The sequence below is a fragment of the Hypanus sabinus genome, chromosome 27 (genome assembly GCF_030144855.1).
Source record: "Hypanus sabinus isolate sHypSab1 chromosome 27, sHypSab1.hap1, whole genome shotgun sequence".
NCBI lineage: Eukaryota > Metazoa > Chordata > Chondrichthyes > Myliobatiformes > Dasyatidae > Hypanus > Hypanus sabinus.
The window spans coordinates 41,275,679-41,289,102 of NC_082732.1; the positions used below are offsets into that span (position 1 = coordinate 41,275,679).

Genomic DNA, 13,424 nt, shown 5'->3' on the forward strand with positions numbered 1-13,424 from the left:
CGTTGCCTCAGCTGCAGCCTCAGGGCCAGGCTGGGTGGTAGTCGGTGGCGATTCTTTCTGGAGAGCAGACATTGCTGCAGCTTTGTGGTCGGACCTCCAGTCGCCGTGGCCTCCGGCGAGGCGAGGCGGCTCGCTTAGATTACGTTTAATCAGACTGCTGTTCATCCCCTCAGATGCAGCCAGTACACCTGTGCCAATTAATACACGTTTAATAAGCAGCAAGTCTAATCCTTTGATGCTTTTAGATTTAAGTAGATATATTGTAGGTGTTGTATGTGTGCAAGGGCTCGTCAGTATGGAGGGGGCAGTCAAGTGATAGAGTGTGCATGCTTGTCTTGTGCGTGTGTGTGTACACAGGTAAATCTCTGTTTAATTGTGCCTGTTCTCTGTGTGTGTGTGTGTGTGTGTGTGAGAGAGAGAGAGAGAAACACGAACTTGTATGTGGGTTGGCCCAGTAGCATAGTGGTTAGCACAATGCTCTACAGTACCAGCAACCTGGGTTCAATTCCTCCTGCTGTCTGTAAGGAGTTTGTATAAAGTCTCTTCTGTGGGATGCTTACCCTGAAGCTGCCTGGCTTGCTGAGTTCCTCCAGCATTTTGCAAGTGTTAGTTTGTACGTTCTCCCCTTGACCTGGGTTTCCTCTGAGTTCTCAGGTTTCCTCCCATAATCCAAAGACTTGCAGGTTGTTAGCTTAATTGGTCTTTGTAAATTGTCCTGTGATTAAACTATGGTTAAACCATGATTTAATGTGGCTCATGTAGAATCTCAATAAGTAAATAAATTAATAAATGTGTGAATGCAAACACGAGGGAATCTGCAGATGCTGGAAATTCAAGCTACACACACAAAATGCTGGTGGAACGCAGCAGGCCAGGCAGCATCTATAGGAAGAAGCATTATCGACTTTTTGGGCCGAGACCCTTCGTCAGGGCTCACGAAGGGTCTTGGCCCAAAACGTCAATAGTGCTTCTTCCTATAGATGCTGCCTGGCCTGCTGCTTTCCACCAGCATTTTGTGTGTGTTAAATAAACGTGTGAGTCTGCCTATGTCAGTTCTTGTGCCAGTGTTTTAGTATGTCAGTGTGCATGTGAGAGGCTGTATCAGCGCATGTATGTGTCATTGTGTCAGTGTGTGCATGTATGTGTGTGAACTCATTTGAAGATGGAAGCTGAATTTCTATTTTGCTCTGGCCCTGCCACTCTCAGCTCTGTTGGTATCTCGCTCGGGAGTGGGCATTCTGCCTTGTTCTGCTCTCTACCCCCACTCCTCCCCAACCCTCAACGCAGGCTGTTTCAGAACCACCCACCCACAGAACGTGGAGACCATTAAAGTGCTCTTGCCTCTCCCAGAGGAAGTCACAAACCAATCAATGACAGGCCCTGGGCCCAGCAGGACTGGGCAAACATTAGATCGATAAGTTATTAGCACCATTCTGTCAGCTGTAATGTTAAGATTGATCACAAGGAGGGCTTCTGTATGCTGCCTGGCACATTGCAGCCCGATAAAGATGACAGATTAAGGGACTAAAGCAAGGGAATTAAGGAGCCAGGCTGTCAAAGCTGTCACCGACTGGACATTAGTACTGATTTTTTTTTATCCTTTCCTTCCCTCTCGCACTATCTCTCTCGCTCTCAGTCTCCCTTATGCTTGCTCTCTCTCCTCCCCTCTCTCTCTGACCCTCTTTCTTCCCCTTTTCTCCTCTCTGTCCCTCTTTTCTCTTATGTTGCTCTTTCCTCCTCTCTCCTCTACCATCTCCCTCTCAGCCACCCTTCTTCCCACACCCCTCTGCCTCTCTCCCCATCCCTTCAAGATTTAGTTCCACTCTCTGTCATTAGTCTTTTCTCGTTCCACCTAGTCTCATAGTCTCAGTCTCCCTCCTTCCTCCTCCTTTCCCTTCCCATTTCAGGCTCACTTAATCTCTCCTTTCCCCCCTCTCTCTCCTTCCCTCTCTCCTTCCCTCTCTCCTTCCCTCTCTCCTTCCCTCTCTCCTTCCCTCTCTCCTTCCCCTCTCTCCTCCCCCTCTCCTCCCCCTCTCCTCCCCCTCTCCTCCCCCTCTCCTCCCCCTCTCCTCCCCCTCTCCTCCCCCTCTCCTCCCCCTCTCCTCCCCCTCTCCTCCCCTCTCTCCTCCCCTCTCTCCTCCCCTCTCTCCTCCCCTCTCTCCTCCCCTCTCTCCTCCCCTCTCTCCTCCCCTCTCTCCTCCCCTCTCTCCTCCCCTCTCTCCTCCCCTCTCTCCTCCCCTCTCTCCTCCCCTCTCTCCTCCCCTCTCCCCTCCCCTCTCCCCTCCCCTCCCCTCTCCCCTCCCCTCTCCCCTCTCCCCTCCCCTCTCCCCTCCCCTCTCTCCTCCCCTCTCTCCTCCCCTCTCTCCTCCCCTCTCTCCTCCCCTCTCTCCTCCCCTCTCTCCTCCCCTCTCTCCTCCCCTCTCTCCTCCCCTCTCTCCTCCCCTCTCTCCTCCCCTCTCCCCTCCCCTCTCCCCTCCCCTCCCCTCCCCTCTCCCCTCCCCTCTCCCCTCTCCCCTCCCCTCTCCCCTCCCCTCTCCCCTCCCCTCTCCCCTCCCCTCTCCCCTCCCCTCTCCCCTCCCCTCTCCCCTCCCCTCTCCCCTCCCCTCTCCCTTCCCCCCTCCTTCCCCCCTCCTTCCCCCTCCTCCTCCCCTCCCTCCTCCCCTCTCCTCGTCCCCCTTCCCCCCTCCTTCCCCCCTCCTTCCCCTCTCTCCTCCCCTCTCTCCTTCCCCTCTCTCCTTCCCCTCTCTCCTTCCCATCTCTCCTTCCCATCTCTCCTTCCCATCTCTCCTTCCCCTCTCTCCTTCCCCTCTCTCCTTCCCCTCTCTCCTCTTCCCCCTCTCCTCTTCCCCCTCTCCTCTTCCCCCTCTCCTCTTCCCCCTCTCCTCTTCCCCCTCTCCTCTTCCCCCTCTCCTCTTCCCCCTCTCCTCTTCCCCCTCTCCTCTTCCCCCTCTCCTCTTCCCCCTCTCCTCTTCCCCCTCTCCTCTTCCCCCTCTCCTCTTCCCCCTCTCCTCTTCCCCCTCTCCTCTTCCCCCTCTCCTCTTCCCCCTCCCCCTTTTCCCCCTCTATGTCTTCCTCTGTGCATAAGCCTAGTCTCTTGCTCCCTCAACACAGACATACTCTCTCTTAAATTTCTTGGGCTTGGAATGTCAAAGGATTGCCTGCAGTCTTTAGGAAGTGTTGAGGGTTAACCATAAGTGGGCAGGATGAAAGTGTTCCTTAGCGTTTCTGTCTGTTATCAGGCAGATAAAGCTCAAACTGATGGAATTGGTTACAAAGGTGTTGAATGAAGTTGCCATCTAATGAATTATTACTTGTACACTTTTGGAAAATATCAGCAAATATTTATTGACTACACTTTGAAAAGTGGTCAAACAGAGGCCTGGTTAAACATTTACACCCCACTTAGAATGAAAACAAAAAATACTGAAAATACTCAGCAGATAAGGGAAAATCTGAGGAGAGAAAAATGGAGGTGATTCTCAGGTCAATGCAAGATAATTTGTCCTTTCAACTCCGTTTCCCTCTTTGTGGCTACTGACTGACTTGCTCAGTATTTCCAAGCTCTGTCAACTCTTGCTTTTTATTTCATGGCAATTAACAAAGATTTCTCTTAACTTCTGGTAATTCCTCACCTCCTTCGGTTCTCTCTTTATGTATAATATCATGAGGTTGGAGGAGCAACACCACTTATTCCGTTTGGGTGACCTCCAACCTGACAACATGAATACTGATTTCACCCAACTTCCGGTAATTTCTCCCCTCTCCCTCCTCTCTTTTTCGTTCACCATTCTGGCTCCACTTCCATCTCTTCTCCTCACCTGCCTATCCCCTTCCTCTGGTGTCCCTCCAGTTTCCCTTTCTCCCATGATCCACTCTGCTGTCCTATCAGATTCCTCCTCCTTCAGCCCTTTACCTCTTCCACCTGTCACCTCCCAGCTTCTCATGTCATTCCCCCTCCTCCACCTACCCATGTTCCCCCTCACCTGTTATCACCTTTCAGTTTTTAACCCTTTCCTTCCCCCATATCCTGCCTTTCACACTATTCTCTTTAAATCTGGAGACTGGTGTGCATGAAAATCCCAGGAGATCAGCAGTTTCTGAAATACTCAAATCACCCCACCTGGCACCAACAATTATTCCACATTCAAAGTCACCTAGATCACATTTCTTCCTCGTTCTGAAGTTTGGTCTGAACAACTGAGCCTCTTGACCATGTCTGCATGCTTTTATGCATTGAGTTGCTGCCACATGATTGGCTCATTAGATATTTGCATTAACGAGTAGGTGTCCCTAATAAAGTGGCCACTGACTACAGGTTTTTATTTCGGGGATTCTCCAGGACAGTTTCAGAGCCGGAGATCTTAAGCCTTGGATGAAGATTGGAATTGGTTTATTATTGTCACATGCCCCAAGAAAAAAAACTTGTCTTACATACTGTTCATACAGATCAGATCATTACACAGTGCTTTGAGGTAGAACAAAGTAAAACAATAACGATGCAGAATAAAGTATAAAATCTACGGAAAAAGTGCAGTGCAGGGAAATGATAAAGTGGAAGTGAATTAGATTGTGAGGACATAAATGAAAGAGATTCTGCTAATACTGGAAATCCAGAGTAACAAACACAAAATGCTGGAGGAACTCAGCAGCATCTATGAAGAGGAGTAAGGAGTCGATGTGTTAGACTGAGGCCCAGAATCACACCCTTGATTAGATCCTGAGGCCAGGAGTCCATGTCAGTGGGGCAGAAGTTATTGTTGAGATTGGTGATACGTGCTTTATTCTGCATTCCGTTATTGCCTTTCCTTTGTACCATCTGACTGAATGCATGATGTCATGAACTGAGCAGTATGGATGACATGCAAAGCAAAGTTTCCACTCTTCCTTGGTATATGTGACAATAATAAACCAATTTATCAACTTACATTGGCCAGTTAACCTATTGAGGCTTGTATGTAGGGTGAGACCAGAATGCCTTGGGGGAGGACCATATAGTCACAGGGAAAGTGGCCTAACTCTGCACAGGCAACACTGGATTTCAGGTCTCTGACTCTGTGAGACAGGAAGGAACTGAAGCAGTTAAAGAGCAAGGGGGATGAATCAATCATTTGGGATCGATATAAGGAGAAATTCCTTTACCAAGAAATCTGTGCATGTCTGTTCATTTAGATTGAAGTTGATGGGTTTTGGATAGTGGGAGGGGGGGGGAATTTGGGAACAGGTATTACCAGGTATTAGGCTCTGGAACCAATGTGGATAACTTTACTCACCACAACGTTGAACTGGTTCCACAACCTGCAGACTCACTTTCAAGGTTTCTACAACTCATGTTCTGAATATTTGTTATTTATTTATCTCTGTATTTTCACAGTTTGTTGTCTTTTGCACGAGTTGTTTGTCCTTGTATGCAGTTTTTTTCATTGATTCTATCAAGTTTTTGTGAATGTCCAAAAGAAAGTGAATCTCAGGGTAGTCGAGCACTCTGCAAAAGTCTTAGGCACGTGCAGTATATATAGCTAGGGTGCTGAGGACTTTTGCACAGTACTGTATTTGTTAACATGGAGCAGAGGGCAAGTTTGTAAACCTGGCAGGAGCAAAGAATGTTGGGAATGGCGAGGGTGGAGTGCTGCGGGAGGGGTGTGGGACAGGTAGCAGAGGGGGAATACCAGGGGTAGGGGCAGGTGTAGATATAGACACATCCAGCCCTGGGACACCAGGCAAGGTCATTCGATTCCAAATAATTGGTTTATTGATCATTACAGAATGTCTCTCTGGTACTTCCCGCTACCTCCCCTCTTCCTTCCCCTTTTCCCAACCATGATTCCCCTTTCCCTGCTCCCTTCCACTCTCAGTCCACAATAGAAACCCATATCAGAGTCAGGTTTATCACTCACATGTGTCATGAAATTTGTTGGTTTTTTCTGGCAGCAGTAGTGTAATATATATAAACTACTACAGTACTGTGCAAAAGTCTTAGGCACCCTCATTACATATGTGTGCCAAAGACTTTTGCTCAGTGTATATTGTGAGATGTATGTACTATGATAATAAATTTACTTTGAACTTTGTAAAAGATGGTGTGGATTGAATGGGGGAGTAAATGATACAGGTCCTACAGTACTCGTATTGAATCGATTGGTCTTAATTTTTCTGATGTACCAGCCTTATACAAGTAGGGCAGTCTTCTGCCAATTTTGTCCTCCCCTTCACCTCTCGTAATAAAGCGGTCAGCTGCATTTGTACCTGAGGAAGGAACTTCAAGGGATTCAGTAAGTGGCATATTATGCATCACTTTCTTTCTGTTGTCTGCTAAAGCTCACGCCAGCACACATTAATTACTAATTAATGCATGTGTTCTCACTCATTACGGTTTAATTAGTACCCCAGGGTAATTATTGAGGGGAATTGGGTCCAGTTCCAGAAACCACTGCCAGCGATGTGGTGAATGTGCTAGAGCGCCATCTTCGTGCCTGCTACTTTGTTTTACAACAGTTGGCACAACTGTGGACCATTTATAAAGCTCCACAAGGCATCATAGAGTCAGAGGATACAGAAACATTGAGTTCAGCCCATCAAGTCCATAGCAAACTATTGTTTTGCCTAGTCCCATTGACCTAGCCCTCCATACCCCTCCCATCCATGTACCTGTCCAAATGTCTCTTAAATGTTGCAATCAATCCTACATCCACCCCTTCTGCAGGCAGCTTGTTCCACACTCACATCACCCTTGGAGTGAAGTTCCCCTTAAATATTTCACCTTTTACCCCTAACCCATGACCTAGTCACATCCAATCTCAGTGGAAAAGTCTGCTTTTATATTATATTACACCCATCATAATTTTGTATACCTCTATCAAATCTGTCCTCATTTCCTACACTTCAGGGAATGTCCCAGCACTTTGCAAAGACTTGTTTCTGTCACAGTGACTTGGCAAGAAGGGACCTTCCTCAGGAGAAGCTTGCTTCAGGACAAAGCTAGGCTTGAACCCAGGCCCAACCTGAACCAGCAGGCCCTGGTGCTGCTGGCATTCAAAGACTGACAACTAATGTGCAAAAGAAGACAATCTGCACAAATTTTAAATAAACAAACAACAAATAAAGAAACAGTAAATTACTTAATGCTGAGAACATGAGTTGTAGAATTCTTGATAGTGAGTCCATAGTTTATGGAATCAGTTCAGCGTTGACGTGAGTGAAGTTATCCACACCGGTACAGGAGCTTGATGGCTGGACTGTAATAACTGTTACAGTTCCTGAACCTGGTGGTGTAGGACTTAAGGCTCTTGTACCTCCTCCCCAATGGCCACAGTGAGAAGAGTACATGTCTGCTTCTGGATGGTGGTGCTCCCTAATGTTGCTTTCTTCTGGGATTGCTCCTTGTAGATGTGCTGCATGGTGGGTAGGGCTTGTCCTGTGATTAACTAGGCTGTGTTTCCACCACTTTTGGTAGTCTTTTCTGTTCTTGGGCACTGGTGTTTCCATACCAGGCTTCGATGCAACCAGTCAGGATACTCTGCACTATGCATCTGTAGGAGTTTGTCAAAGTCTTAGCTGGCATGCCAAATTTGTGCAAACTTATAAGAAAGTGGAGGGACTAGCGTGCCTTCTTTGTAAGTGCATTTTTATGTGCTGGGAGAAAGGGACAGAGTCACATATTAGACCTTTATCTCTGCCACTTATCTCCTCCCACCTTCTCACATCATCCCACCCACCTTTCTTTGCCCCACCTGGTCTCACCTGCCAGCTTGTACTCCTTTCCTCCCCCTCCCCCACCCTTCTTAATCTGGCTTTGGCTCCCTTCCTTTCCAGTCCCGATGAAGGGTCTCGGCCCAAAACGTCAACTGTCTGTTCCCCTCCATAGATGCTGCCTGTCTTGCTGTGTTTCTTCATCCCTTTGTGAGTGTGGGTTGCCTCATTGCAGGATGAGTGTAATGAATGAGAGCTTGTTCCAAAGCCAGTGGGTTCCCAGGCGTTAATTTGAAGGCTGTTATAATTTCTGCTGAACTGGTGTGAGGCAGAATCCATGGAAAATATAAGTTGTATCACACTTGTGTGCCTGGGCTCAAGTGATTTACATTACACTAAGCTATTGTGGGACATAATGGCTGCACTATATCATTGTAACAGAACAATCAACATAGCTCCCTGCTGTGTATCTGATAATGTGCCTTCCTCCGTTTCCTTCAGCAACTCTGGTTTAAGTGACCCCCTGAGCTAAGTGAGAAAGAGCTTGTTTGTTAAACTCCAGACAACCAATGGGCACAAATATTAAAAGCATAATTTAACAAATGCTCAAAATGTAGACAGTGCTTTTAAATTTTTACTCTGTATATGTTTAAATGACTTGCTTGCTGTCGGAATTCTGTTTTCAAGTTGTGTATTATGCACAACAAGAACTCTTGTGTTTGAAAACTCAGTTTTGGTTATTTGTATTGAAACAAATTGGTCTGGTTTCTCATTGTCACATGGGCCACGATGCAGTGAAAGCGAGTCTTGTTTATACAGATCAACTCATGACACAATGCATTGAGCTAGAGTGAGGTAAAACGAGTGTAATGAGGGATAAAGTCTAAAATCTTCTGAAAAACTGCATTGCAAGTAAACGATAAATGGCAGGATCATAACCAGCTAGACTGTGAGGCCAAGAATTAATCTTATCATTCAAGAGTCTGATAACAGAGGGGTAGGAGCTGTCCTTGAACCTGGTGGGGCATGCTTTCAGGCTTTTGTATGTTCTGCCCCATTGGAGAGGGGAGAAGAGAGAATGCCAAGAGTGTGGGGGATCTTCAATTACACTGGTTGATTTACTGAGCAGTGAGAGGTATAGATAGAGGCCAAAAGGGGGAAGGCTGGTTTCTGTGATGTGCAGAGATGGGTCCACAACCCTCTGCATTCTCTTGTTGTCACATACAGAGCAGCTGCCATACCAAGCTGTTACAGATATGGAGAGGATACTTCGATAAAATATGGATAAGGGTCGACAGGGATATGCCGAGTTTCTTTAGCTTCCTGAGGGCGTGGAGGCATTGGTTGTGACATCGACGAGATTGGACTAGGACAGACTACTGCTGATGTTCACACATAAGAACTTGAAGCTCTCCCATGGATGTAGACAAGAGCCTGAGGACTCTCTCTCTTTCTGAAGTCAATGGCCTGCTCCTTTTGTTTTGTAGACATTGAGGAGAGGGTTGTAGTCAGGACACCATCATTATTTGAAATACAGCCCACTACAGTGGTATCATTTGCCAACTTGTAGACGGAGTTAGTGCAGAACCAGGCCACACAGTAATGAGTGTACAAGGAGTAGATTTGGGGACTGAGGACATGACCTTTTGGAGCACCAGTGCTGAGGATAATCGTACTGGAGGTGTTGCAGCCCATCCTTAATTTTGCTTGAACTTCCATCATCCAATTAGTGAATGAATTTTTGTTTATGTAAAGTTTTAGAATCATATTTAACATCACTGGCATAAGTTGTGAAATGTGTCGTTTTGCAACAGTAATATATTGCAATACATAATAAAATCTATAAAATACAATGAAAAATTTAAGCAGTGCAAAAAATGAGCAAAAATAAAATATTTGAGGTAGTTCACTGTCCAGAAATCTGATGGCAGAGAGGAAGAAGCTGTTCCTAAAACACTGAGTGTGTGTCTTCAGGCTCCGGTTCCTCCTCCCTGATGGTAGCAATGAGGGGAGGGCATGTCTTGGTTGTTGGGGGTCCTTAATGATGGATGCCACCTTTTGGAGGTATCGCCTTTTGAGGGTGGTAGGGAGACAAGTACCCATGATGGAGCTGGATGCATGAGTGTGCAACTTTCTGCAACTTTTCCGATCGTGTGGTGGCCCCCCCCCAACCCTCCCCCCATATGAGGCAGTGATGCAGCCAGTACAGCACTCTCCATGTACAATTCTCTCCACAGTACACCTGTAGAAACTTGTGGGAGTCTTGCTATAGCAGTACCTTCCAGCTTGACCTCATTCCCCTCCCCCACCTTTTTTTATTCTGGTGTCTTCTCCCCTCCTTTCCAGTCCTGAAGAAGGGTCTCGGCCCCAAACCTTGACAGTTTATTCATCTCCATAGTTGCTGCCCGACTGCTGAGTTCCTCCAGCATTTTGTGTGTGCATGTTACTCTGGACATTACTGTTGTGTGTGGGATCTTGCTGTGTACAGACCTGGCTTTGCTAGCCCTGCGTTACAAAAGTGACTCTTCTCACTGGCATTCCTGCAGGCATCAGGTAAATGCTCCAGTCCTGCAGATGGCTGGAATTTTTAAAGTGGTTTGAAATCATTAAATCGTTGGAAAAGCATAACTAAATTGACTCTGTGAGGATAGAGCCTTTAATGATGTTACATCCATTTTCCTGTCTCACTGCTAATCTTATATTTCAAATCATATTAAAGTTCACTGTCCATCTTTCTTGCAGACACAGTTATTTGGCTGGGTAAGCGTGAATTATATAATCTCACAAACACCAGCGGTTCTGCAGACACTGGAAATCCAGAGTAACACAGAAAATGCTGGAGGAACTCAGCAGGTCAGGCAGCATCAATGGAGAGGAATAAAAAGTCAATGTTTTGGGCTGAGACCCTTCATCAGGATCTGGAAGGGTCTCAACCTGAAACATCGACTGTTTATTCCTACCCATAGATGCTGCCTGACCTGCTGAGTACCTCCAACATTCTGTGTTTATTATTTAATCACATTCTTTGTTTAGAAGATGTTCGCTCACAGACAAACACACAAAATATACACTCTACTTGATGGGCTCAACCTTAAGAGTGAGTTCCCTTCTAAAACTACTATAAGACCATAAGATATAGGAGCAGCATGAGGCCATTTGGCCCATTGAGTCTGCTCCACCATTCTATCATGACTGATTTTATTATTCCTCTCAACCCCATTCTGCTGTCTTCTCCCCGTAATCTTTGATGCCCTGACTAATCAAGAACCAATCAGCCTCAGCTTTAAATAAACTCAATGACTTGGCTGCCACAGCTGTTTGTGGTAATGAATTCCTCAGATTCACCGTGGATATCTTCCTCCGTGAGATAGTTAGATGTCCAAGCACCAAGGATTTGTTTTCAAGGGTCAAGATTATTTGCCATTTCTAGATTCAAGATTTGAGATTGTTTAATGTCGTATTTCAGAACGCGAGTGTAAAGGAGAACGAATCTCCGGATCTGATGCAGCGTAAAAAAACATAATAAGCATAAAAACACAATAAAATATAATAATATTAGAACAGATTATGTAGTGTAAATGTGAGCAGGTTTTCCCCCTTGAGGTTTGCTGAGACTAGAAGTAGAGGTCTTGGGTTAAGGGTGAAAGGTGAAATGTTTAAAGGGAACATGAGGGGAAACTTCACTCAGGGTGGTGAGAGTGTGGAATGAGTTGTCAGGGGAAGTTGTGAATGCGGTTTTGATTTCAATATTTAGGAGAATGTGGATAGGTACATGGACAGGAGGGGTATGGTTCAGGTACATGTCGATGGGACTAGGCAGATTAATAGTTTGGCCAGGGCTAGATGAGGCAAAGGGCTTGTTTCTGTGTTGTAGTGCCCCATGACTCTTAAAAAAATTAGATTTATTATCAAAGTACATATATATTGCCATATACAACCCTAAGATTCATTTTCTTGCAGACATACACAATAAATCCATAATAGAATCACTGAAAGACTGCACCCTTGGTGTTCAACCAGTGTGCAAAAGACATCAAGCTGTGCAAATGCAAATAGATGTAAATAATAAGAATAATAATAATAAATAAGTTCTAAATATTAAGAACATAAGATAGAGTCCTTGAAAATGTGTCCATTGGTTGTGGGAGCATTTCAACGAAGACCTTTCAGGTGTGAGAACTGAGGGGACTGGCTCTTAAGTGTTTACAGTGCAGTGACAGGGGTAAAAGATGGGAGGGGGGTGAAGTGGTCCTGTCCTGTTCTCTCTAAGAATCCAAACAAGTGTATTTTGCTACGGGAAAGAGAAGGGGGGGAGGGGGAGAGGGAGATGAGGTAATAGATGGGGAAGAGGGTGGAGAGAGTGTGGGGAGAGAGGCAGCGGGTTATATAGAGGGGCAAGAAAGAGAATGAAGGAGTTGGAGGTGGGAGAGTTTTGGAGACAAATAGAAATAGGGGGGGGGGGAGAGACGGGAGAGAGATTTTGGACAGAGAGTGGGGAATAGTGGAGAGGTACAAGAGGGAGAGAGGAAGTGAGGGGTATTGGGATAAAGGGAGAGTGGTGGAAAGATGGATGGGGGTGAGAGGGATGGTGAGAGCAGTGCTACAGACAAATAAGAGGGAGAAACATATCACTCATGCAGGGGCTGGCATGGATCGGATGGGCCAATTAGTCCCTATGTTGTAAGCTATTTGAACCCAATAACACTTGTGCCCATCAAGCTGGCATGGACCTGATTTGCCAAGTGGTCCTCCCCCCAGAGGTAATAAGTGTGTTGAAGCCAGTAATACTGAGACACGGGGGTCTGAGCCAGAGCCCCGCATCTCTAGTGATTGTAACACTTAACTTTGAAGGGCAGATAGTGAGGCCGTTGCGGATTTAATAAGTGATCTGCAGGGCTCTGAATTCATCAGTCAGAGGGAATGTATGCTTCTGCATGTGCCTGTCTCCTCAGCTTGTTGCTTAATAAGCACCTGACAGCTGAAAATTTGTTGTTTGATACGCGCACACTCTACCGCTTCCTGCTCGTATGCACCATCATGCCTTCAGTCTCAGCAGTGATATTAGAGGCATATTGATTTTAAATCTGTTCAGTGTACACTGTAATTGTATATTAGAAACTAGCCTCTCTGCTGACAGCCAATGGTGAGGGTGCAGGGCTTCTCTATCGCCTCAGAGCCCAGGAGGAAAGTGGAGACCTTGATGCTTGAGGGGGAGGTGAGGGTGGAGTTTAAAATCTTAGAATTCACTGAGGCTTTTGAACCAGGAGATATGATCCAACTGGAAGGAGGAATGGGGGAAGGCAGCAGGTTAAAATGATAAGGAATCCTTTTAAAGCGATAAGGAATCCTGTTAAAACAATCTCAAGAGCGTCTGGGTAAATTGGCAGCAAGGATTATGCAGGCTTGGGCCGTTCCTGGGGAGGAGACTGACCCAAGCCCAAGTTCAGCCAGTATTTTTTTTTTTGGTTCAGTCTCCCCAAGTATCTCATTGAGACAAATCGCAGATAAGGTCAGTGTTTGTTGGTGGGTCAGGTTCTGTGATATACAGATTACTGTCAGGGTGTCGGGATTAATTCTTTAAGTAAAGGTAGTGGGGGGGGGGTTAAGAAAACACCTTTGTAAAAAACAGGAAAAAGATTTTTTAAAATGAGTGGACTGTAAAAAAGGTGAAAAACTAGATTAGCTTTATTTGTAGCATGTACATCAAAACATACAGTGAAATGTGTTGTTTGCCTCAA

The 13,424-nt window shown here is 46.0% G+C and overlaps 1 protein-coding gene across 14 annotated transcripts in view; it reads left to right on the forward strand.

The window, feature by feature from the left end:
• Nucleotides 1-13,424, forward strand: part of samd11 (sterile alpha motif domain containing 11) — a 347,655-nt gene that overhangs the window by 207,152 nt on the left and 127,079 nt on the right. The window lies entirely within an intron of this gene.